The sequence below is a fragment of the Heliconius melpomene genome, chromosome 2 (genome assembly GCF_056956725.1).
Source record: "Heliconius melpomene rosina isolate 202511_hmr_F chromosome 2, ASM5695672v1, whole genome shotgun sequence".
Lineage (NCBI taxonomy): Eukaryota > Metazoa > Arthropoda > Insecta > Lepidoptera > Nymphalidae > Heliconius > Heliconius melpomene.
The window spans coordinates 4,758,705-4,783,419 of record NC_140390.1 but is presented as its reverse complement, the minus strand read 5'-3'; the positions used below and the strand labels follow the sequence as shown (position 1 = coordinate 4,783,419).

At 33.5% G+C, this 24,715-nt stretch overlaps 1 pseudogene across 1 annotated transcript; it reads left to right on the top strand.

Moving 5' to 3' along the window:
* Positions 1-1,541: 1,541 nt before the first annotated feature.
* On the top strand, positions 1,542-23,049 carry LOC146540498 (nardilysin-like; annotated as a pseudogene). Its single transcript, XR_014879198.1, has 24 exons — positions 1,542-1,783; positions 2,228-2,423; positions 3,031-3,171; positions 4,265-4,433; positions 5,229-5,437; positions 6,202-6,372; positions 7,305-7,426; positions 7,663-7,783; positions 8,334-8,411; positions 9,564-9,704; positions 9,953-10,082; positions 12,827-13,085; positions 13,316-13,450; positions 13,717-13,765; positions 14,106-14,207; positions 14,859-14,989; positions 15,985-16,114; positions 16,719-16,823; positions 17,312-17,455; positions 18,476-18,612; positions 19,365-19,509; positions 19,898-19,960; positions 20,548-20,649; positions 21,282-23,049. The product of XR_014879198.1 is annotated as a nardilysin-like (transcript).
* Positions 23,050-24,715: the final 1,666 nt, after the last annotated feature.

The following is a 24,715-nucleotide window of genomic DNA, read 5'->3' as shown; positions in this document are numbered from 1 at the left end:
CGTAGTCCAAGTCCAAGTTTACCAAATCTTATTTTAATAATTAAAATAATAACTTCTTATACTCATATATATGAAGTAGTCAAGTAATAAATAATTGGATCGCTTATACTAAGTTTTCGCGGTTATCATACTAATATTATAAATGTTAATATAAGTTTGTTTGTTACCCTTTCACGCCAAGACTACTCAACCGATTGTCATGAAATTTTGTACATTTAATTAGATAAAGGTATTGAACTTAGTAAAAGGTATTAAAAAAGACAGTGTAAATACTTATTTAAAAAACTAAGCCATACGTTCGTCCATAACTCTGATCACTAAGGCATATGTTCTCATCGGGCTATATCGAAATTTTTATACGCGTCGCAGGCATATACTTATACGATATATTATTTTAACTTGTTTGTTTAAAAACGTTAACCGCTTCCATTTCTAACAATATAATAATAATATAACCGAATTAAAAATAAGTTGAGGAAATGTACTAAACCTTTTTTTTTAAATGCAGATTTTTAATATTTTTATATACATATGTATTTTTTATACACAGAGTGTTTTTGTCAGCATCACTTTAAATGAAACCACTGATTTTATTAATAATTTAAAACGCCATTTGTAAAGACGACGCACGCACACATAAACCTATCAAAGGAACAACACCGCACACGCCTCACTCCGAAATCGAGTCGTAGGTATTGGCGATAAAGTTCAAAGTATTTTTGTAGTAGTAAGTGTTTACGTTTCTGGTATCTGCGCGTAAATACGTCACACGAAATACAGCTATGTATAAGAATCGTGACATGACAAAAAAATCCTACGTCCAAACTGTTGAGCCATCTTGATTAATTTCCTTAGGTATGGGTTTAAAATATTTTACCCTGTATGCTGTTTTCGTAAATTGTTCGTTGACACTTCCAGCCTATATAACCCTAAAGTCTATTATTGTATGTGTGATTCAAGAAAATCGATAAATTGGAGATGTATTTTATTTTTGCATTCTTTTCCTACATATACATAACACATACAACAAAATAAGAACGAATGACTATATATATAGGCATATATAGTAGCATATACATAGCTTTATCTGCTTCACGCTATATCCCGCACACAGCTGGGCAGGCAGAGGGAACCTTGTGCTTAAGACACTCCGTTCCCCACTTTTAGCCGAATTCTGGAGGCATTGCGTGTTTAGTGGCAGAACTCAGCGCCGCGCTTTGCCTCGACACTATAGCGAAGAATTGGAAATATAAACGTAATCAAACCCACAACCGTCGCGTTACAGTCACACCCTTGTGCTGCTGCGCCACGACGGCCTGTGATTTAAATTTTATTTTTACATAGCTATATATTATTTATAAATTAAGTATATTACAATATACTCTGTGTTTAAGTCTGTCACAATCATAACAATACTTTTGGTACGTTTACACGCTTGCCAAGCTTCAAGTATAATTTATGGTAAAATAAATAACTCTTTGACCAATTTCTATACTCAGTTGTCAGTTGAATGTCACTAGACACTATAAATACCGCTAAAATTTGTGTCCGCCTTCATTCAAATTTCGAATATCATCTGGTTATTGCAGTATAAGTAGATCTTGATCATAATGTCTAAAACTAAAAGAATCAGTCTTCACAGAGGTCATAAATTTAAACTTGATGTCAAAGTAGTCAATCAGACGAAACCAATTTTGACTACAAGCAATAAAATTGAGAAAAGTGGGAAAATTGAGGTTCTCTCCGAGCCTATTAAATCTGCTTCTGATAAAAAGCTTTATAAGTGAGTATGAAGATTTTAAAATACCTACTTCATTTGTGTACAGAAAAATAATTCTATATTTCTATGAGGCCATCGTGGCGCAGCGGCACAAGGTGTGTCTGTAACGCGACGGTTGTGGTTTATATTTATATTTTCAAGTTTTCGCTCTGGGGTCGAGACAAAGAGCGGCGTTGAGTTCCGCCACTCAACACGCAATGCCTCCAGTATTCGGCGGAAAGTGGGGAACGGAGTGTCTTAACACGAGGTTTCCTCTGCCTATCCTGCTGTGTGCGGGATACAGCGTGAAGCTGATTTGATTTAATTTTTGATTTTGACAAATTATTCTATTATAAATTTTTATTTTTACAAATGAATACTACATGGTAAGTAGACACACATATTATTTTAAATGTGTTTGACCATTATGTCGTGAATTGAACTGCCAGTTTCCATATTATCTTGTAGAACAATAAGGTTAGAGAATGGTCTAACTGCACTACTCATATCAGATCCAAGTAGACCATCTATTAGCAATGATATTTCAAGTGATGAAGGAAGTAGTGGTACAGATGAGAGTACAGATCAGAAAAGTGATGGTGATAAGTCAGTACAGTCTTCTAGTAGTGATCAACAAGGTACCGAATCTGATGATGAAAAGCTGGTAAGTTACATTATTGTTATTTTAAATGTTCTATTAAATAGAGTCAAAATCCGAGTTGTTTTATTATGTCTTTTTATATAGGTACATACTCCCGATTATATAATTCATCAGCTTGTTCTTTGTAAATCGATTATTGTCTAGTGCATTTACCCCAGAGGCGGTGCCTCGCAATGCTGTCTCGGTCCAGCTTGAACCAGCTCATAGGTCTTTACTCAATGTGATTCTTCTTATATCCAACACCTAAACTTTACGAAGACAGTAACGTTCTTATTGTACGTCAATTATTTATATTCAAAACAACATTTAAAGCTCACTCCAATAATATGTTGTTTCTAATTATCCATACATACAAAGTCGGGAATATCATTATATTTGCTAGAGAAATAAAAACCATAAAATTAAAAAAATATATGACTTAAGTATCTCAAAGTTAAAATGCGTTGAGTTCCGACATTAAACACGCAATGTTTTGAAAGCGGGTGGACAGTGGAGAACAGAGTGTATACTAGGTTCTCCCTGCCAACCACACACACAAGATTAAGTATGAAACAATAGTCTTTTCGATTAAAAGAAAATTCATACTTAGAATAAATATATTCTATTTTAGGCAGCGTGTGCTCTTACTGTTGGAGTCGGCAGTTACAGCGACCCAGCAGACATACAGGGATTGGCGCACTTTGTAGAACACATGTTGTTCCTCGGCAGCGAGAAATACCCAAAGGAGAATGAATTTGATTCATTTGTTCAGGTAAATAGAAAATATTACCGATTTATGTATTTAACTGGCGCCGTTGTGGCGCAGTGACATAAACGTGTAAGAGAAACAGGATGTTTGTGTGTTTAATTCCCAATCGTAGGAATAAATTATTATTGATTAATTTTTCTTTTTACTCTCTAGTAACAAGGTAAAAGCGCGGCGTTGAACTCCGTAAGAGAACATGTAATGACTCGAAAAAATTGGTGGAAAGTGATGATTGGAGTGTCTTAAGCCTATAGGTTCCCTGCCCTGCTTTATGCAGGATACAGTGTGAAGTTGATAAAAAATATATCAACACTAGCAGACTCGGGCGACTTCGCCCGCGTGAAAACCGTATATTTATTGAATAAATTTATGACTTTTTCTTCAATTTAGGTGGTAAATCCTAATAAACCCAAGAAACACGTGTTCAATAAAATATTTTTAAAAATCTGAATTTCATATTGTATAAAAATCGGTGCCAATTTAAAGATTTTTCCATACAAACTTTCAACCCCTATTTCACCCCTCCAGGGTTAAAGATTTTCAAAATCTCTTCTTAGTGTGTCCACGTTATGAAAATAAACATCTGTCCAAATTTCACGCCTTTTTGTTGTAGTATATGTTTACGTTATTGGTATAACGTAAACATATACTACAACAAAAATGCTACTGTTTGGTTTTGTCTATGCATATCTGCGTCATACGAAATACAGGTATAAACATCGTGACATTAAATAAATTTTCTGTGTCTAATCTGTTAAGGTAGATATGGGAAGAAAAAATATTTTACCATATATGCTGTTCCTGTGAAAGAAGCGCTGACGCTTCCACTCTATATATACGAGAGATTACAATCACTGTACAAATATAACGAAGTTTTTTTTAATATCTATTTAAAATGAAACAAATCAAGTATCTTATTATATTAAATGTATTACACTCGGTAATCTTTTATGTATAATTTGTTATTTTTCATATCGAACATTCAACATTGACTTTAATTATACTAAAAAGTATGTATATGTTATGTTCAGCTATTAAATCTGTTTTGTATATAAATAAAAGACTACTTAGTATTTTTTTTAACTCTCGTTTTAAATAGACAGAAGGTGGTTACGACAATGCTGCGACTGATTGCGAGGAAACAACCTTTTACTTCGAGGTACAGAAGAATTTTCTCCCACAAGCTATGGATATATTCAGTCAGTTCTTCGTAAGTCCACTCATGAAGAAGGAGGCTATGCAACGCGAAAGAGAAGCTATAGAATCTGGTAATAACAATGATTGATGTAGAAAGAAGTAATATATTTTATTAGAAAAAAAAGAAAATGAAGAAAATTTATACAAGTAATTGCTTGCTAAAAAACTTGCTTGCACCTGGCTAGTGTCTTTTTTTATATAAAAAAAAACTAAATATGCTTTATTCAAATAGACTATTGAATCGTCGAATAAACATATAAACAAAAAAGCTACCACCGGTTCGAACGGCAGTTATGCTGAGAAGAGTCGGCAAGAAACTCAACAGTTGCTCTTTTGCAAGTCAATAGTATAATTTTTTTATTACATTAGCTGGCAACTATCCTGCATGACATTCAATAGATATTAATTCCATACATGTTTATCCTCTAAATATTATTGAACAGTGTAAAAAGCTAAGAATACTGGGGAATTTTATTATATACATATATACTCAGACCCATAAAAGATTTATTATATTTTTGGAGGCGAAAAAAATATATTTATTAAGATGTATTTTTTTGTCTTTAAAATATTAGACAAAAAATAATGTTTAATTCACCACGTAAATAATACAATTAAAAAATATTTCTACTAGCTATGTCAAGTTACCCCTCATAGTGGTAACTTATCTAACAAATACATTCACACAACATAAACAAAGTTTTTATTTCCCGGCGCTAGTAACAAGACAAAGCGCGGCTTAGAGTTCCGGCACTTATCAAGCAAAATCTCTAAAATTCGGCGGAAAGTGATAGTGTTTTGAATAGGACCGGCTATAGCGGTATACAGGTGTAGTTGGTAAAAAAGTTAATACATTTTTATTACAGAATTTTCATTGGCCTCTCCGGTGGATGCAAACCGTAGAAACCAGCTCATCTCCTCCCTTTTCCCGGAGGGACACCCAGCTAGAACATTTGCTTGGGGTAATCTACGTAGCTTGCGTGATGATGTACATGATGATGACAAATTGCACAAAGCTGCCGTTGACTTTAGGAAACGTCATTATAGCGCCCATAGAATGACTGTGGCTGTACAGGTTGGTTGAGTCGGTTAGAAATGTTAGCTAGATCAGGGATTTTTGTGTAGGTATTGGTTTCTAACAATACATTCGTAAAAAATGAATTTTTAAGTTCACTATTAAGTATAAGTATGTGATAATCAATGATAATCGATAAATCGTTTTGAAACGATTTTTATTTCACTGTTACTTTCAAAATTTATAACCCGGATAGTTTTGAAATTGTATTATTTTATACGAAAGGCTTACTATTGAGACATATTTAGAAAAAAAATCACGAGCACAGACTCAACAGTCGGGCTGTATTTGCCAATTTTCTTCAAGAATTTTATTAGTTCCAATAAACCAAAAATTCTCAAATATATGCCGAACCACTGTGAAATGGATAGGTACTGAAATCCTCTTTTCATAGAGTCCGTCCGATCCGTCGATTGCGTTACACCTGTATATTGTCAATGCAATATCTTGTTATTTTAAAATTACTTCATCTTTTAATTCTTCTCGTCTCTCGTCTTTATCACGATTTCTTTGTTTAATGTATTTTTCCTTTGTATGTTAATAAAAAGTAAGTAAAAGTTTGTGACTTTCTGAGGAATTAGGTTTCTCTAGTTATACTTAAGCCTAGTTTAAGTTGCAGATAAATATAAAACTGCTGATTAGCTGATAATTATGAAAAAGTTTAAAAAAAGTACGGACCACGTGTCTATACTGTTTAGTTAAAATACATATATATAAAGTAAGAAAAATAAGTTTGTTATTTCTAAATTTTACATAATTTCCAGGCCCGTATGGATCTTGCAGATCTAGAAAAATATGTATCGAGTACGTTCGGACAAATACCTAACAATAAGTTGCCAGCTGATGACTTCAGTAAATTCTCTTTCAAACCAGAAATGGTTACACCGCAATTCAAAGAGATTTATTACGTGAAACCAGTTAGCGATACTACTGAGGTAAATTATTAATTGTGCTCTACCCTACACCACTGTATTACAGTGTGCACTTTTTATTTATATGGAATTGTCAGCACCACTTTAAATGCAACCACAGTTTTCATTACTCTAAAAAAGAAAAAAATAATTCCCATAAATGAAAAAACGCCATTTGTAAAGTTTAACATAGGCACGTGTTAGAAAAATGATAATAGATAAGCTATACACGCATACACTTACCTGTCAAAGCGGCAACGTCGCACACGTGTGCGTCACACAAAATACAGGTATGGATAAAAATCGTGAAATGAAAAAAAATCCGACGTCCAAACTGATGAGGTACCTTGATTAATTTCTTTAGTTCTGGGTTTGAAATATTTTACCCTATATGCAGTTTCAGTAAAAGGAGCGCTGCCTCTTCCACCCTGAATATAATAAGTAATAAAAATTATCTCATATAAAGAAGGCCTGAATAAAAACGGCGCAGTGCTTCACCGCCTAGTTCACCAGGCGAAAATTTGAAAACGGTATACCTAAAACTAATTTCGCTCTACCTATTTCGACATATAGGTAAATTAAAAAAAAAATAACTTGACGTCTTCATGGCTTAGGATGGCATGGCATACCTACCTGATTAAATATGATGGTTGTGTAATAATTACATCGTACAATCGTTAGTTTACTTGTGTTCTAGAATTTCTGTGGTGTTTTCGTGTAAAATTCAAGAAATATAAAAAAATATAAGTCGTGGTCGCACTGAAATTAAGTTTTCTGAATTTTTGCTCATTGTTCACTCAGAAAAAAAAACCGTATTGTAAATGATAATATTTTCTATTTGAGAATATAGATATACATATGTTTGCACTGGAATATAAAACATTTTATGAAACTTTCAGCTTTTTTTAAATATTTTTATTAAAAAATATGAAATAGTTAATTTATTTTTCTTCTAGCTACATTTAACATGGTGCATGAGATCATTGATTTCCGAATACGAATCGAAGCCGCACCAGTACGTGTCGTTTCTGCTGGGACACGAGGGAAGCGGTAGCCTCCTCTCCTATTTGAGGAAAAAGTAAGTTAAAATCAGCAAGGGGTTCATCATGCCCGGCCGCCGCTTATAAAGGGGAGCTAAATTGTCTGCAAAATTATTTCAACTCGTACATATGAAATTATATTGTGTTCGTCTAGGGGGCGTTGTAAAAGTATTTTGCGCCGGGCGTGAGTTAAGCTCAATATGCCACTGCCCGCAATCATCGTATTTATTCATCAATATATATCTATAATTATGTTTTTTTTTATTTATCTTAGAGAATGGGCGGTCGGTATCATCACGGGTAATTCAGAAAGTGGCATAGAATACACTTCTATGTACAGCCTGTTCTCAGTACAAGTTCTTCTTACTAAAAATGGACTTGATCATGTCGACAAGGTAGGTATTTAAAAATTAATCATGAAAAAATCAAAATTTAAATCAGCTTGATGCTGTATCCCGCTCACAGCAGGGTAGGCAGAGGGAACCTAGTGTTAAGAAATTCCGTTCCCCACTTTCCGCCGAATTCTGGAGGCATTGCGTGTTGGAACTCAACGCCGCGCTATGCCTCGACACCAGAGCGAAGAAATGAATTTATATTTTATAAATTTAAATAACTATTTGCTTTGCTCGAGTGGCGATCGAACCCACAACTAGTCGATTTTGCAGCACACTTTGTGCTCCTGCACCACGACTGGCCTCGTATGATTATAAAGATTTCTATATATTTCTTGTAGGCAGGGGGGAATTAGTGTTAAGACATTTCGTTCACATTTCGCCTTATCCTTGAGACATTGTTATTAACGGTGTACCAAGCGAAGAATGAAAATAAAAATTATTATTTAAATAAAGTGTTTGAACAAGTGTATAATATTTATTATAATTAAATAAGGATATTTTTAAATTATTATTAATGTAATGTAATGTTAATTTTTTTTTGTGTAAACAGGTCCTTGAAGCTATATTTTCATATATACAAATGTTGAAACAGATTGGACCATCAGAACGAATTTATGAAGAACTAAAGGTAAATTGAAAATTAAAATAATTATGAACTAATTATAATAATGTTGTTTATTTTTATGCTGATACATTCGGAGTAGGTGAAAAATGGTAGTAGATCACAAGTTTTTACATTTATTGGGAGATTTTTTATAGCTTCAAAGGTCCGTTCAAGAATTATGTAAGCACTATAGGGGAGCGGGGGGAAGGTCTTTGTTTTATTTATTTTTGATGAAAAAAAAACTTCGAAGTTCTTTTTAACACATTGCCATATGTTCTATTGCCAGCATAGTTCTGCGGAGCACGGAACTTTATTTTCCCAGCGCTTTAGTGCAAATAAGGGGCAAGTTACAGCCTTGGTTTGATACGTCTTGCAAGCTTGCTGCTTTTAGAAAACGCGAAGCTTATCAAATCTGGGACAAGGCTCTGGTCACCTAAGGATCCTAAGGAAGAAAGCTGACGGAAACGTTCATACAATAAAATAGAAATGCATATACTCGTACCTACCAATGTTTACGTAAACGTGAGAGGAGTTAAGAGTAAAAATTGGAATAAATCTGCTTACGTAATACTTCAATGGCTCCCAAATTGTATACCTGCATAGAGCAGGGTAGGGACATGGAACTTGGGAATTGATATTCTATCATTAAAAGACTTGAAACACTAACAAAACATTCCTATAATTACTTTAGACATAAACTATAAGTTGACAAAACCTACTAGACTTTTATCTTTCAATAACAGCTTTCGCTGATAGAGACCAAAATAAAGGCAACGTGTCCTATTGCCCTTGTGTTTATTTACATTTTTGTCCTAAGATATTTCTCAGGATAAAACTCTTTAACCATTGCATCGTGCTTGTGGCTAGTTCTCACTAAAGCATCTTAAAAAAATATGGTATACCTAGTAGTCGACGACTTTTTGAAAATTTGCGCATTGTTAACTCGGAAAGAAAAAATCGGATCGGAGGCGTGCGTGCATCGTGGCGCAGCGGTACAAGAGTGTGACTGTAATGCGAAGGTCGTGGTTCGATCCCCACTCGAGGAAATAAAATTGTTTATTTACATTTATATTTTCATTTCTTCGCCCTTCGCCGCGTGTGCCAGCTAACTTCAGAGCAGTCACGACTTGTCGATCGTACTGTACCATATACTATATACTATAAAATTATTTCTAGACAATAGAAAGAGCAAGTTTCCGTTTCGAAAAGGAAGCAGAGCCTGCGGACTACGTGGCGGCTATGGCGCAAAACATGCACCTGTTCCCGCCAAAACGTTATATTACGGGGCGTAGATTATATTATCAATTTGATCCCAAGGTAAATATTTTTTTAAATATATTTATTTGTACTAGAGAACCAATCGAAAGTTATAATCTGTACCAAGCCGCACGGCATCGGTATCAATGATTGATTGCGGAGAGATGTCTGTCTGTATTAAATATATGAAAACTAAAACTTTGAATTTATATTTTTTAACTATTTACAAATTCGACGACCTGCTATGTGCGGGATACAGCGTGAAGCTGATTTTTTTTTATATAATATATATATTTTTTATATTACAGGGTATAACTTCACTTCTAGACGGTATGACGGCGGACATGGTCAACGTGATCATAATGGCCGACAAGTACTCGAAACCGATAAAATACAACGCTAAAGAGAAATGGTTCGGAACTGAATACAAAAAAATAGGTGTTTATTACATATTTAATTTTACTTCTTTACCTGTCACGATGTGGAATAGTGTCTGGTTATAAGCACGACGGTCGTGGGTTCGATTTTCACTCGGCGATTTGTACATACGAACTCAGCTAAGCTTCCGCCACCAAAGTAGAAAGTGTAGATCCATACCTATATTATAAATTCGAAAGTAACTCTGTCTGTCTGTCTGTCTGTCTGTCTGTCTGTCTTTTCCGCAATCAGGGCCAAACCGCTAATTTAATTGTGATAAAATACTCATATAGAGATACTTGAGGGTCCCGGGATGAACATAGGATACTTTTTTTTCTCATATTTGTAATATTTTCGTTATATACCAATATATTAAAATAATTAATTTGACAAGGAATTTATTCCGCCATGTTAATAACAATCATCGCTACGCGTTGCTAAGCAACAGCTTGCAAAGTTTGCTGTTTTAAGAAAACGTCACCCACAGTGAGTTTGTTTAATGCATACATGGTGCGCGCCGATATAGATTTATACAAATCTCTTTATACAAATCATTAACAAAAATTAGATGATTTCTATAATTTGATATTCATCCTTATGAAAATAAATATAATAGTCACTTTTAGCATTTCATCTAGATGGAAATTATAATTTACTGTATAACATTCTAATAAATAATTAAGATGTGACTGATTCCAAATGACCTAGCCTTCGGGCGGCATAATATGAGTATGACCGACGCGAACGGGCGGATGACTTTGATGATTTTGTAAATTTTTATAGATTTTCGAATTACTATTATTTTTTATGTAATTATTTGCTGCTTATAATTAATTTATCTCAGTTCGGTTATCTATACCGATGTTATACACTTAAAATATCGTAATTTTAATCATTTGAGATTTTATTTAATATTGTTCGCAAAAATTAATAATTATTTAATATAGAAAAATGTTTAGTACGCGCGCACAGCAAACTTTAGGTTTTTTTTTCTAATATTAAGAATTTCCTTTAGTTACTTTTACTTCTTTGGTTTGTTCATTTCGGTTACTCAGATATTTTTTCTAATAATAAATCTCCACTTATTATTATTTTTTAACTTATTTTAATGATTTAGGCTTATATTTTCGCGGGTGTAGCCGCGTCCGGGCCCACTAGTATATAAATATGTCATTAATAAGTTTAGTTTTGTTACCATTTTTGTGTACAAGTGTAAATCGAACGCACAACTTGTCGCGTTTACTATTATATTACTATATATAATATTATATAACTATTGATCTATTATATCATTGTTTAGTGGATATTACAGAAGAAGAATGAATGCTGTGGAGATATGATCTCTTCGTAGGATATTCGGAGTCAGCTTAGCTGTTCGAATCCGCAATGGATGGCAGGTACTAGCGAGGATGTTACGGCAAGAATAAAGAGAGGTGCCTGGGCACGTTGAACGAATGAGTGATGAAAGAATGGCAAAAAAGATTAATGACAGAGCAGTGAGCGGACAGAGAGGTACCTCTGAACCTGATACCTTGACCTTCGAAAATAGGAGAGCTTTGCTCTGACTGGGCTGATTTGGTTACTGGTGTACCTCAAGGCGGCGTACTCTCTCCTCTGCTCTTTTCCATTTTTATAAATGACGATTTACAGCTATATAGAAACTCCACTCTTGAAGACTTAAATACTGAAATTCTGAACATCAATTCAGACCTCGCTCATTTTAGTGAGTGGGCGACTTTGTTTGGCCTTCTCATTGACCCCTCCAAATCTCAAGCTCTAAAAATTGGCAGTAGACAATTACATGCCAGAGTAAATTTTAACACCCTGCCTTGCATTAAACTAAACGAGACAATAATATCGTTGTATGATTCAACGAGCGTGCTGCTGCTGCAACAAGCTGTGCGTTTACGCCGTAACCTGCACATTCTCTCTATTCTTTTTAACATTTTAAAGTCATCCTCTCCTCCTTACTTAAGGGAGCGTTTTCAATAGACACTTCCAAGTGAAAGACTTTTACGCTCATGTGTAACTCTAAGAAAGCTTAAGTACCCTATATTTAATACCTCTTTCTATGAAAAATTTTTCACAGTTCAAGCAGTGCGCTTATGGAACTCTCTACCTAACTAACTAACTAACTTTAAACTGTCGGGTAATCCATCTCTAAATACTTTTAAAAAATCAAATTAAATCAAATCTTTCTAATCTTTAGTAGTCGCTTTGTCTTTTTCTTTATTTATTTTCTTTTTCTGTTTCAACTCTTTTATGTCATTGTGTATATTTATGTTTTAATATGTTTGTATAAGTATATTTGTGTAGTTATAGTTATTCATTTTATGTATAAATTAATATTATGTATATTTGTATATAGCTTTATTATTATTATTAACATAATATTAAAATGCCGCACCCGAATTATTTCTTTTAACATCTCCTACGTTCAAGGGTTTCTGGTAGAGATCTCTATTAGAGATAAGTTATCCATTGTGCACATTCTTTCTGTTGTCATAAGTTTTCTGTACTTTCTTTCTTATGTGGTACATAAATAAATTTAAAAAAAAGAAAATAGTATCAAAGATACTGGAGGAGGGCCACGTTAAAAGCATTTGGACCCCACGAATAGCATGTATGAAGAGGTTGTTGAGAGTGGACGAGGCGAAAGAGGTATGTAGAGGCCTTAGCGTTTGGCGCTCCGTCCTCTCTGACCCCACCACACTAGGGGTAAAGTGTGAAGCTAAGCTAAGTTATATATATATTTATTCTTACAGAAAAACCAAAACCCTGGTTAAATAGATGGCTGAATGTGAAACCCTACAAAGAATTTCATTTGCCCGATAAAAATATATACATTACCAATAATTTCGACCTCGAACCGCCCGCGCCCGCGTACCTAGAGGAGGCGAAGAGACTCGGCATTGATTTATATAATAGTACCGATAGAGATATTCACAAGAAAGTGTCTAAAAGCGAAAAGAAGACTAAAGTGTTCTCTAAAGGTGATTTGATGGCGACAGTAAAAAATTTTAGGTACGTATTTATAGTATAAAACAAATAGTAATACATATGTTTTTTCTTAACTACAAGCTGTATTTCGCATATAGCAGGTAGAATGCCCTCATTCACTTTCCACTCAATTTTCTAGACATTACGTGTTGAGTGGCTGAAATCTTCGCAATCATCTGCAGCTAACTTCAGGACGACCACGACTTGTCGATCGCACTGTAATCAAAAAGATTATTTAATATTTTCCTTTGCAGATTGGACCAACCAAATTTACTACGTAAGAATAGCAACATGGAGGTGTGGTACAAACCAGACTTCAAGTATCGGCTCCCCATGGCTTTATTGTATTTCTACTTCCTTACTCCGCTCAGCATACTATCGCCACGAGAGTAAGTTTTTTTTATTTAACATAACCATATATTAATGTATCATATTTAAATAGAAAAAAATTATTTGATTTTGAAATAATAGAAAAAAAACAACTTCACGCTGTATCCTGCACACTGAAAGCTAGGCAGACGGAACCTATTGTTAAGACACTCATGTCCGCACTTTCCGCAGATTTCTTATCTCTCTCTTACAGTAACACTTTGTGCCCCTGTGCCACGACTGGCTTCTAATTAACTTGAAATTTTAATTATTTGACATGTTCCAGCGCTTGTCTCCTCGACCTTTGGTCTGATGTATTACAACTAGGACTCAAGGTATATATATTGTTTTTCTTAAATCTATTATTATTTATTTCCGAGGAAACTGTTTTTATTTTAATTTTATTATCTGATGCGTATTAACAATTAATTACTTTATAATAATTAGGCATTTTCTTTGGTAACAAGACAAACTGCAGCGTTAAGATCACACATTACTCAACACATCCATATGTGTGATACAGCGTGAAACTGAACTATATTTTTATCAGTTTTTTATTAGATAATAACTTTATTAATTTATTTTGGTTCACACTGCATGTTGCAATTTTACGGGAAACTATATTGTGAAACTGTGTATAGAAATAATTTTGTTTTATATTTTCAATTGTAACAGGAAGAAGTGTACCCGGCGACTGTAGCGGACTTATCATATTCGTTATCTGTTTCTGACAAAGGATTGACGTTGAAAGTGAACGGTTACAACCAGAATCTTCATGTAAATATAAGCTTTTTTAACACTTTTCTTTTAAGTATGTTTACATATAAGTATGGACCAGTTTAAATAATAAACAGAACCTAACCAAACTCTCAGTAAACTACCCTTGAAGTGTACACGTTCAGATAAAAAAAATCGTCGTAATTTGTTTGCCGAGTGAATTGAGTTATTCGTCCATTTGTCGTGCACATACTTAATGCAAATTTAAAAACTTATGTGATTTTTTCGTGAATTCTTGTCTAAAACTTATGTGCATTTTTCTTAGAAGTAGATCAAAATAAAAAATAATCTAAATCCGTCCACCCAGATAAAAGTTCTGAGGTAACAAACAAAAAAATTAAGACCAATTTCTTTTTTTCTCATAGAAGTAGGTTAAAAAAACTCATTACGTTATTATTATTGTAATCATAATGCTGTAAATGTATTAATATAAAATTTAGCTTTCCCTAATTGTCGTATATTATTTCAACTGTCGTAGCATTTTAAAATAAAATGGTACGACGTCGGATCCCCTCAAATGTCTCGATTATACCACGTGGTAGTGGGTTCGATCCCCACATCATTACGCCATCAGATCCCCTTGTATGCCCCCACACTAGCATGTGGCAGTGGGTTCAATCCTAACCTCATCCCCCACCCACGTGCCCGCAGCTGCTGGTGGAGTCGGTGTCGCGCGAGATGAACCTCACCTCACGCCTCACGCCGCAGCTCTTCGAGGTGGTGCGCCAGGATCGCGCGCGCACCTACTACAACTACCTCCTCGACCCGCAGAATCTTAATAAGTATGTTTGAGTGTGATAGCTTTTGTATTTTGGGTTCCGTACCTTAGTGTTTTATTTACGTTACATATTTAATAATAAGTTCCCAATAAATATTGTATTAGCTAAGTAGCCTGACGTGAACTAAACTTGTCATACATAATTCCAGCTTACCAACTTGAATTCACTTTATTACGTAGCAAAGCAAATACCTACGTAAATTCTAAAATAACATTCTTTGAAAATTCATTAATTTATACCTTTAAGAATATTATTTAATAAATACTGCTTGCTTTGACTCGCAATTTGTCTAGTGGTTAGAACCGTTTATAGTTTTGATCATTAATAACGAAAAATCTTTTAGAGATTAAGAGGTAAGTAGCAGTGTTAAGAATGTTATATTATGACGTCAAGAGGTATCGCTCTAATAAAATATTTGCCATCAGAAGGTTTTTAGATAACTCGAAACTCGACATTGTATTGCCATAACTCGAAGCTCTTCCGAAGAAAAGCCAAGAGCGCGTCCTATCTTCCTCTCCATTATAATTGCAAGCTAGTTATAATTAAAGGAACAAAGAGTCGTCTACACCGTCAATTCGTACAAGACTGCATACGAGTACATACTGTTACAATATGACACTTATAAAAAAGAAAACGGAACTCTATAAAAATATTTTTTTTATCTGTCCGTCTTTCTGTCTGTTAAGACCATTTTTTGTCAAGATCACCTCGACTTATTTTCTTCAAGTCAACGCAATCAAAAGATACGAGAGTTTATGCTATTTTGTGTAAAATTTTCCCATAAATAAAAAAAGTAGAATAGAAATTACATTAATTAGAAGCTAGAATTGTAAAATTTGGCACGAAGTGACAAGATTCTAAGAATCCACACAATGCGGACGCAAACTTAAATTGCTCAGGTTTTATAAGCCAAACTTGGCCACTTTTTTGTAGAAAACCAAACAAATACCCAAGCGAATACAATTTAAACTATTTACTGAATTAAATATTTGTTACAGAGATATCCGGAAGGATGTTATTCTGGAGCCCTATATATCTGCGAGAGACACATACGCCATCATACAAAATATTACGTATTGCGAATTGAAAGAATACACTGACAAGTTGTTAGAGAAAATGTATTTGCAAGTAAGAATAGCATTACTTTATATATAGATATTACAATTTGAATTAAAAAAATATATAATTATTATTTTTAGTTTAGAGGCCGTCATGGCACAAGGGTGCGACTTTTATGCGACGTTAACGACAAAAAAAAAATATTTAAGCTTCACGCCGTATCCCGCGTGTAATAAAGCAGAGCAACATAGTGTTAAAACATTACTGAACATTGTGTTAAAACATTCCAGTCACTACTCAATTTTCGGGACATTGCATATCTTGTGACCAGAACAAGGAAAGGAAAATAGTTTACTCCCACGAGTGGGATCGAACCCATAACGGTAACGTTTACAGTCGAACGCGATGCCGCTGCGCCCCTAAAACTCAACGTTCCTATTTCACTAAGATATAAAAAAGTTATTTCTTTATTTAATCATTCATGTCCAATTATTATAAATAAGCAAAATGATGCTACTTGTATCGTACCGTAATAAATTAAGTAATATTTATACTTAATAAATTAAGTAATATTTATTAATACGTAATAAATTAAGTAATATTTATACTTAATAAATTAAGTAATATTTATTAATACTTAATTTATTATTTAAAAGTAAAAAACACTTTTAAGGTACTTGTACAAGGCAACCTCGCATGGAATGAAGCTATCACGATATCTGAAAATGTGCATAAAACTATACAATGGAAGCCACTATCTAAAAAGGAAATGCCTGAGGTAAATAATAATTTATTATATATTTTTGCTGTAAAACAAATAAAAACTGCTTGAAGCTTTCTCCCCCATAGCCGGGAAGGTTGACGGAACCTAGTATTGAGTCAGTCCGTTGTGTATAATTAAAATATTCCCGAGTGAGGATCAAGCCCACAATCGTAAATTAACAGTAAAGTAATTAATTTAAATTAAAGCTTGCTAAATCACTGCGAAACCTTTTTAAGAGTAATAAAAATCGAAAACGAGTATTAAAACTAGTATTTATTTATGCTGTAAATTTTGCCTTCTTGAAGAAATTCCCCCATGAAAACCAGACCCCTAGACCCCTGGGAACTAAATATCCTACATTTAATTAGATATTAATTTCAGCTTTATAGCTTGATGCTATCTTAAAATAGTGGCTTTAGTCAAACGGTGGGTCCATATAAATAGACGGAAATCTAGGTTCAATGTTTTTTTTTTTTTCTCTAATGATTATTTTATCGAAACAGATAAGGGTACATAAGTTGCCATCAGGAGAGAAGCGTGTTAGAGTCCAGAGTTTTAATCCCTCATCTACTAGCAGTATAGTGACAAATTACTACCAGGGTGAGGTAGAGAATCCTAAAGATACGGCGACTTTGGAAATTATTATGGTATGTATTTTGATATTTTTTTAAATATAAATTAGATTTATTTTATTACTGATAAGTTGCATTTTATCTATATTAATATTATAAAGGTAAAGAATTTGGTTAAACGCGCTAAACGCTAATCTCAGAAACTGTCCAATGGTTGGAGTTGAATAAATATATTTGCGTCGGATTATCCATTTTTTGGCTGTAAGCCATATAACATTACAGTAATCGTTTCAATTTTATAATATAAAAGTTTAAACTTAAACTTAAAGAGTATTTGTTATCAACTGTTTAATTTGAACAGTTGATAAAAAGTACTTTTTACTTTTATTTTAATTTTAATTATATATAAAGAGACTCGAGATCCTGCAGTCAAACTCATTAAGAATTTTGTAGGATATAGTATAATTTCATATGTATTATTAAACAGCACTAATAAAAAAAAACCACAGAAATTAATTTAAAGATTAAAAAGCATATTAGTTAAAAAAATATTTTATTAAATTACCAACCTTGAATAAAATATATACACCAGATTCGTCTTTGTAAAGCTATGAGATAACGCATCCATTCACGTCAAAGTACATCCACACGTAATCTCACATGTACAAATGAAGTCACATATTCACACATGCGGTTACATCCACGCATGATATGACACATCCACGCGTTCACATCAGAGCGCACATGTGAGGTCACACATCCACATATAAGATCACAAATCTTCATGTTGAGTTACCACTTGGATCCACACATGTAATCATGCATCCAAACATGTACTCACATATCCACACACAAGGACACACAACCGCGAGGTCACATGTTGACACATGGGATCACACATTTATACAAGAGAACATGCATTCACACAAAAGATCACAGAGTAGTCAAATTATAGTCACTCGTTTACCTTTTTAGTTTTTTTTATATATGAGAAAAGTTTTATCAACTGTTCAGTCTGACTCAGTTATATAATAAATATGAAAAGATAGAATTTATTCACTAATTACTAAATTCTTTCTCTATTTACGAATATAGACGCTTATGGAGGAGCCAGTGTTCGACACACTCCGTACTAAAGAACAGCTCGGCTACAACGTGTTCAATACGATCAGATACAATTTTGGTGTTCTGGGCTTTTCTGTTACTGTCGTCACGGAAGTGGATAAGTTTAGGTATGTCCTTGTCAGCATATTTTGTTATTTAGTACCGGTCCCGATTACCATAGTAGATAGTTGACTCAATCGTGTTCGCACTTTAGTTAGCTGTAGATGGGTGCGCAGATTTGATTTAAAGGTTTTTCTTACTGTTAATTAGGGTTCCGTACCTTTTGAGGAAAAAAGTAATCCTGTTAAGATTAATTTGTTGTCCGCTCGTCTATCTGCCTGTCTATCAAGCGTCTTTACCTCAGGAAGACTTGGAGATATCTAGTTGAAATTCAAACCATACACTCAGATCTACGGCCCCATGATTTCTTGAAAAAAACATATTTTTACATTTACTTAATAAAAAATACGGCCGTTAATTACATAAATTACAAAGGGAATCAAAATTACTAGGGTACTTCCTAGAGACCCTAAAATTATAAAATTTGGCAGCTAGTATCTACACGTAGTACTAGTTCAGGAAAAAATCTGAAAACTATACATTTATAACTACAAATGTATAGTTACAAATGTATAGTTTTTTAGGATATAACTATATCCTAAAAAAATAATAACCTTAAAAGGGGGGCAAAATTTGATATTAAAGCCGCTAATTCAAGTGAGATATCAGATGAAAGGGCTCTGGCTAGCTAAGCTTGAATTTGAGAAAAAGCTCGAGTTCCATTTATTTTATGGAACCCTCCTAACTTCCGGGAGGTTTCAGGAGGATATCGTCGACTGTATAAACAATTAAAATAATATTATATACAATTTCCATACAGCGTGTCGTACGTAGATCAACGTATAGAGGCGTTCCTAAAGAAGTTTGCCGGGGACACGCGTCTGGGCGGAGAGAAGGCGCTCGCTCCAGTGCGGCGCGCCCTCGAGCAACAGAAATATAATGCTGATATCGAACTAAATGACGAGGTCATTGTTTTTATTTGTTAACCTTATCCTATCCCTTACCTTATTGTATTGGCAATGTGAATTTTGTTGTTATTATATAGTTTTAGGGGCATCCTGTATCTGGCACACTTCAGAGCAGGCAGAGGAAACACACTGTGGAAAGACTTCGTTCTCCATTCCATTCTGACAGCCGAATTCTGGAGGCGTTTGTGTAGAGTGGCGGAAATAACACCGCGCTTTGTCTCGAAAATATTAAATATTGCGTATCCTCGAATGGATGGAATGGACATCGGACTTACAACTTGTCGCGTTTACAGTCATAATTTCAACTGTATTACTGATATGTATTAACTGAAGAATTATTATAAATAATATTTGCATAAAATATAAATTGTGATCAAATTTACAGTTTGAAAGATATTGGAGTGAGATCGAAGGTCAGGAGTACCAGTTCCAAAGGCTCTATACTGAGGTAATTATATTATTTTCATCATTTTGATCAACATACGTCAGGTATATTTTTAAAAGTAATTCTAATGTTGCCACGTCTTTTTTTATTAATTAATAGTATTAGATATAGCGTTTCATTTTTAACTACCGACGCATACAAAGGGGTGTTATAAAAGTTTGACGTGTTTGTGTTTATCTGTAAGTCCGCCTGTAATTCTCACACGGATGATGCGATTTTGATATAGTTTTATCTAGTTTATTTTGTTTCACAACTATGATAAACTATCGCCCGATGTTAACCATATTACCATTAACCATAGATTGAAATAGACAGAGATGGAGGACGGCATGCAGGTTAGTGATTGGATAGACATGTCAAAAAATCCAAGATTGACGTTAACTGGAGATCGGAGATACATTATTAATATTGGGCGTTAGTTCATTCTTTTGAAGTTTAGTGTCGGGGTTTCAATATTTTTTAATTTATAGAACTGTGCTACAGTGGCCATATTTTTAATAAATACAAAATATGGTCATATTTTGTATTTATTAAAAATATATAATTATTTTTTGTCGAAGAGTTTATTTATTGTGCTTATATTATTATAGGCTGAGGCGGTACATCGAGTGAAAATTGCAGACGTCAACAATTGGATCGAACAACACTTCGCCTCCGGTAACAAGACGTTGTTTAAGAAACTTTCTATTCAGGTAATAATTAAACTCCTTTTTTTTCATTATTAAGTAATTGTTCTAATAAAAAATGTGTGACGATTCTAAAAAAATGAAAATAACGCTTTCATAAATGAAAAAAATTATGAACTAACGGTTTTTATAATCTTACGGTGACATATACTCCTCAAAACAATTACTGACATTGATTGCTGAACTGTACGCTTAACTATTTAATTTAGTACACTTACATTGCATGTTTTCAAATGTTTGTTATTGTTGAGCAATACAAATATATATAAATCCTCCAATTTCCATGTTCCGCTAAATTTTAGAAAAATTGTATGATAAGTGGAGCAACTCAACGCTGTGGTTTGTGTCTTTATTAGAGTAAGAAAAAGCACGTCAGTCGTGACGCAGAGGCACAAAGTGTGACTGTAAAATCGGTTGGTTGTGGGTTCGATCCCCACTCGAGGAGATGAAGTATTTATTTACATTTATATTTTCATTTCTTCGCTCTGGTCCCGAGGCAAAGCGCGGTGTTGCCGTTGGCAAAACTCGGCGGAAAGTGTGGAACGGAGAGTTCCTTAACACTAGGTACCCTCTGCATAGCCTGCTGTGTGCGGGATATAGCGTGAAGCTGATGTTTTTTATTTATTTTTTCAATTCAGATTGTCGGAAACGAGCCCAAAAATGAAACAGCAGAAGAAACAGCACCAAAGAGTTTGAAACTCCATTACTTAAACGCAACTAATTCCGGGGATCCAAAAGAAGACAAAAGGAACTTTATCATGGATATCGACGAATTCAAGAAAAAATTACCTATTATTAATGTTCCCAAAAATGATTTGCCTCAGTCCTAATCATCGGCGTAGAAAGGGAAGGGAGGGGGACCGGGTGGTCAGTGCCCACTCCAGAACTTTACTTACGAAAAAATTGCCAAAAATTTTAAAAAAAGCACTGACACGATTCGTTTCAATGCTTTTTTAAAATTTTTAGCTTTGAACAGATGTGTATCTGTTCAAAGCTAAGCCCTCCCCCCCTGTTGGCCCCTCTCCCAGAAAAAATCTCTAGATACGCTAATGGTGCTAATTGAATATATAATGCATTTAAATATTAAATATCAGCTTGAAAATATTGAAATATTAGCTTAAAAAAAGTAAAAATATATGTACGCTATATGTATATTTGTTTTTATTATTACGCTTCGTATATACTAAATTTACTAGTGATGTAACGAATATCTTGTGAATTTAAATATAAAAATTAATAAACAGTTTGTTAAATCCATTTCTTTCATAAGAAATATTATTTGAATATCGAAAAATGTATATAATTGATCATTGTAAACATATTATTGGATTTTCCTTTACTTTATCATTTAGTTTATTTAAAAAATTAAAAAATATTTATTTATGTGAACTTTGGATAATAAATTTTAAGATTAGAACTAAATAACATTTAATCTCTTAAAAAACTGTGACGTAAACAAGATTAAAATAAAAAAAAAAACAATATTTGCTTTTGCGAATTTTCAATTTAAATTCGTTACATCACTATTTTGTACATCCATTATTGAAAGTGTTATTATAATATTTTTAATTCATTTAGGTTATTGGTTGCTCTTGTTTTATTTATTTTTTATTTATACGTACATAAAATATTTCTAATATTGCTCTTTTTTATATTAATATTATTCTTTTTGAGGCTCACGACTTATGATATTGATATATGAATGTATATATTAGACATTTATTTTGACTACTACTGAATTAGCTTTAGACTTTTTTGGGTAGTTAAACTATGTTTTAAAATAATGTAATTTTAATATTGTTTGTTATATGTATAATAAATATAGGTTTTGTGACCTAAAATATTTAATATTTATCTAAGCAATAGCAAAAGTAAGTGATGTATATGTCATTGACGTGTGTTCAATAGCAATGGACGGAATTTTATAAATATATAATATAGTACCTATTCTTATATTAATGTCTTAAAATATAATTAGTAATTTTACTTTTATACTATACACAATATGAAATCAGCAATTATTTTTAGTATTTTATGTACCATACAGTAATTACTAAGGTAGGTACCTACTGGTATATATTTCCTAAAATATTATTTTGTGTGATCGCTTTATTATTTGAAAAAAAAATAAAAATGTTTTTGCTATTGCAGATGAGTTTTTTTAATATATGGTTCAAGTCAAATTTTTATACGCTTGTTACAACTTATTTATGTTGTTAACATCTCTGTAGGGAGATTTTTACAAAATGTATCTAATATTGTTAGCGAAGTGTAAAAGAGGGTAGATGTAGGTGAGAAAGGAACTTATCGGAAAGAAACTCGTGTAAAGTATGGATATTGGGTGATACATATTACTTATTGCAATTACGTAGAATGTCTTTTCGAATAATTTAGAAATATATAGACGATATATGTTTTTATCTTATTTATTTAAAAACGTTAACGGCTTCCCATTTCTAACAATATAATAATAATATAACTGAATTAAAAGTAAGTTGAGCAAATGTACTAAATGTTTTTTTTTAAATGCAGATTTTTAATATTTTTATATACATATGTATTTTTTTATATACAAAGTGTTTTTGTCAACATAACTTTAAATTAAACCACTTTTTTATTTCTGTATAAAAGCCTTATGCCAGGGGTTCCCAACCTTTATCAGCTCGCGGCGCAGTTTCAAGTTTGGTATTTTTTGACGGCGCCATACCCAAGCTAGTTCGCTATTAAAAAAATAGATCAGTGGCGTAGCTAGGGTGTTTGCTGCCCAAAGCGGCTTGGGGGACTTGATGCCCCTTTCCTGTTGATGAGTTCTAAAAAAAAAAACAAAGTGATCTTCGACTTTGATGCCCCTTTCCTTTTGATGCCCGGTGCGACCGCCCCGCTCGCACCCCCCTAGCTACGCCACTGAAATAGATACCTACACCCAAATAAGATCAAAAATTAAAACATCGACAATATGAAATTGAGAAAATAACAATTTAGGAACTTTCATTCTTTGATTTCAGATTTAGGAACCAACTCACGGCGCCCCTTTTTACTTTCTGCGGCGCACAGGTTGGGAACCCCTGCCTTATACAATAAAAAAATTTTTAAAACGCTATTTGTAAAGACGACGCACGCACACATAAACCTATCAAAGGGACACCGCCGCACACGCCTTACTCCGAAATCGAGTCGTAGGTATTGGCGATAAAGTTCAAAGTTGTCAAACCTTTAGTAGTATTTTTGTAGTAGTAAGTGTTTAAGTTTCTAGTATCTGCGCGTAAATATGTCACACGAAATACAGGTATGTATAAGAATCGTGATATGACAAAAAATCCTACGTCCAAACTGTTGAGCCATCTTGATTCATTTCCTTAGGTATGGGTTTAAAATATTTTACCCTATATGCTGTTTTCGAAAATTGTTCGTTGACACTTCCAGCCTATATAACCCTTAAGTCTATTATTGTATGTGTGATTTAAGAAAATCGATAAATTGGAGATGTATTTTACTTTAACATTCTTTTCCTACATATACATAACACATACAACAAAATAAGTACGAATGACTATATATAGGCATATATAGTACACACAGCAGGGTAGGCAGAGGGTACCTAGTGTTTAAGACACTCCGTTCCCCACTTTCAGCCGAATTCTGGAGGCATTGCGTGTTGAGTGGCAGAACTCAACGCCGCGCTTTGCCTCGACACCATAGCGAAGAAATGGAAATATAAACGTAAATAAATATTTCACCTCCTCGAGGGGAAATCGAACCCTCAACAGTCGCGTTACAGTCACACTCTTGTGCCGCTGGGCCACGACGGCCTCTGATTTAATTTTTATTTTTACATAGCTATATATTATTTATAAATGAAAACAATATACAATGTTTTGTATAGTTCTACATCAGAATAATAGAGGGCGTTGATCCATGTTACCACTTTTAATACCGAAGATTGTTCTCTATTATGTATATTAAAATGTACTCTGTGGCATAGTCTGTCACAATCATAATAATACTTTCGGTGCACTTACACGCTTGCCAAGCTTCAAGTATAGTTTATGGTAAAATAAATATCTCCTTGACC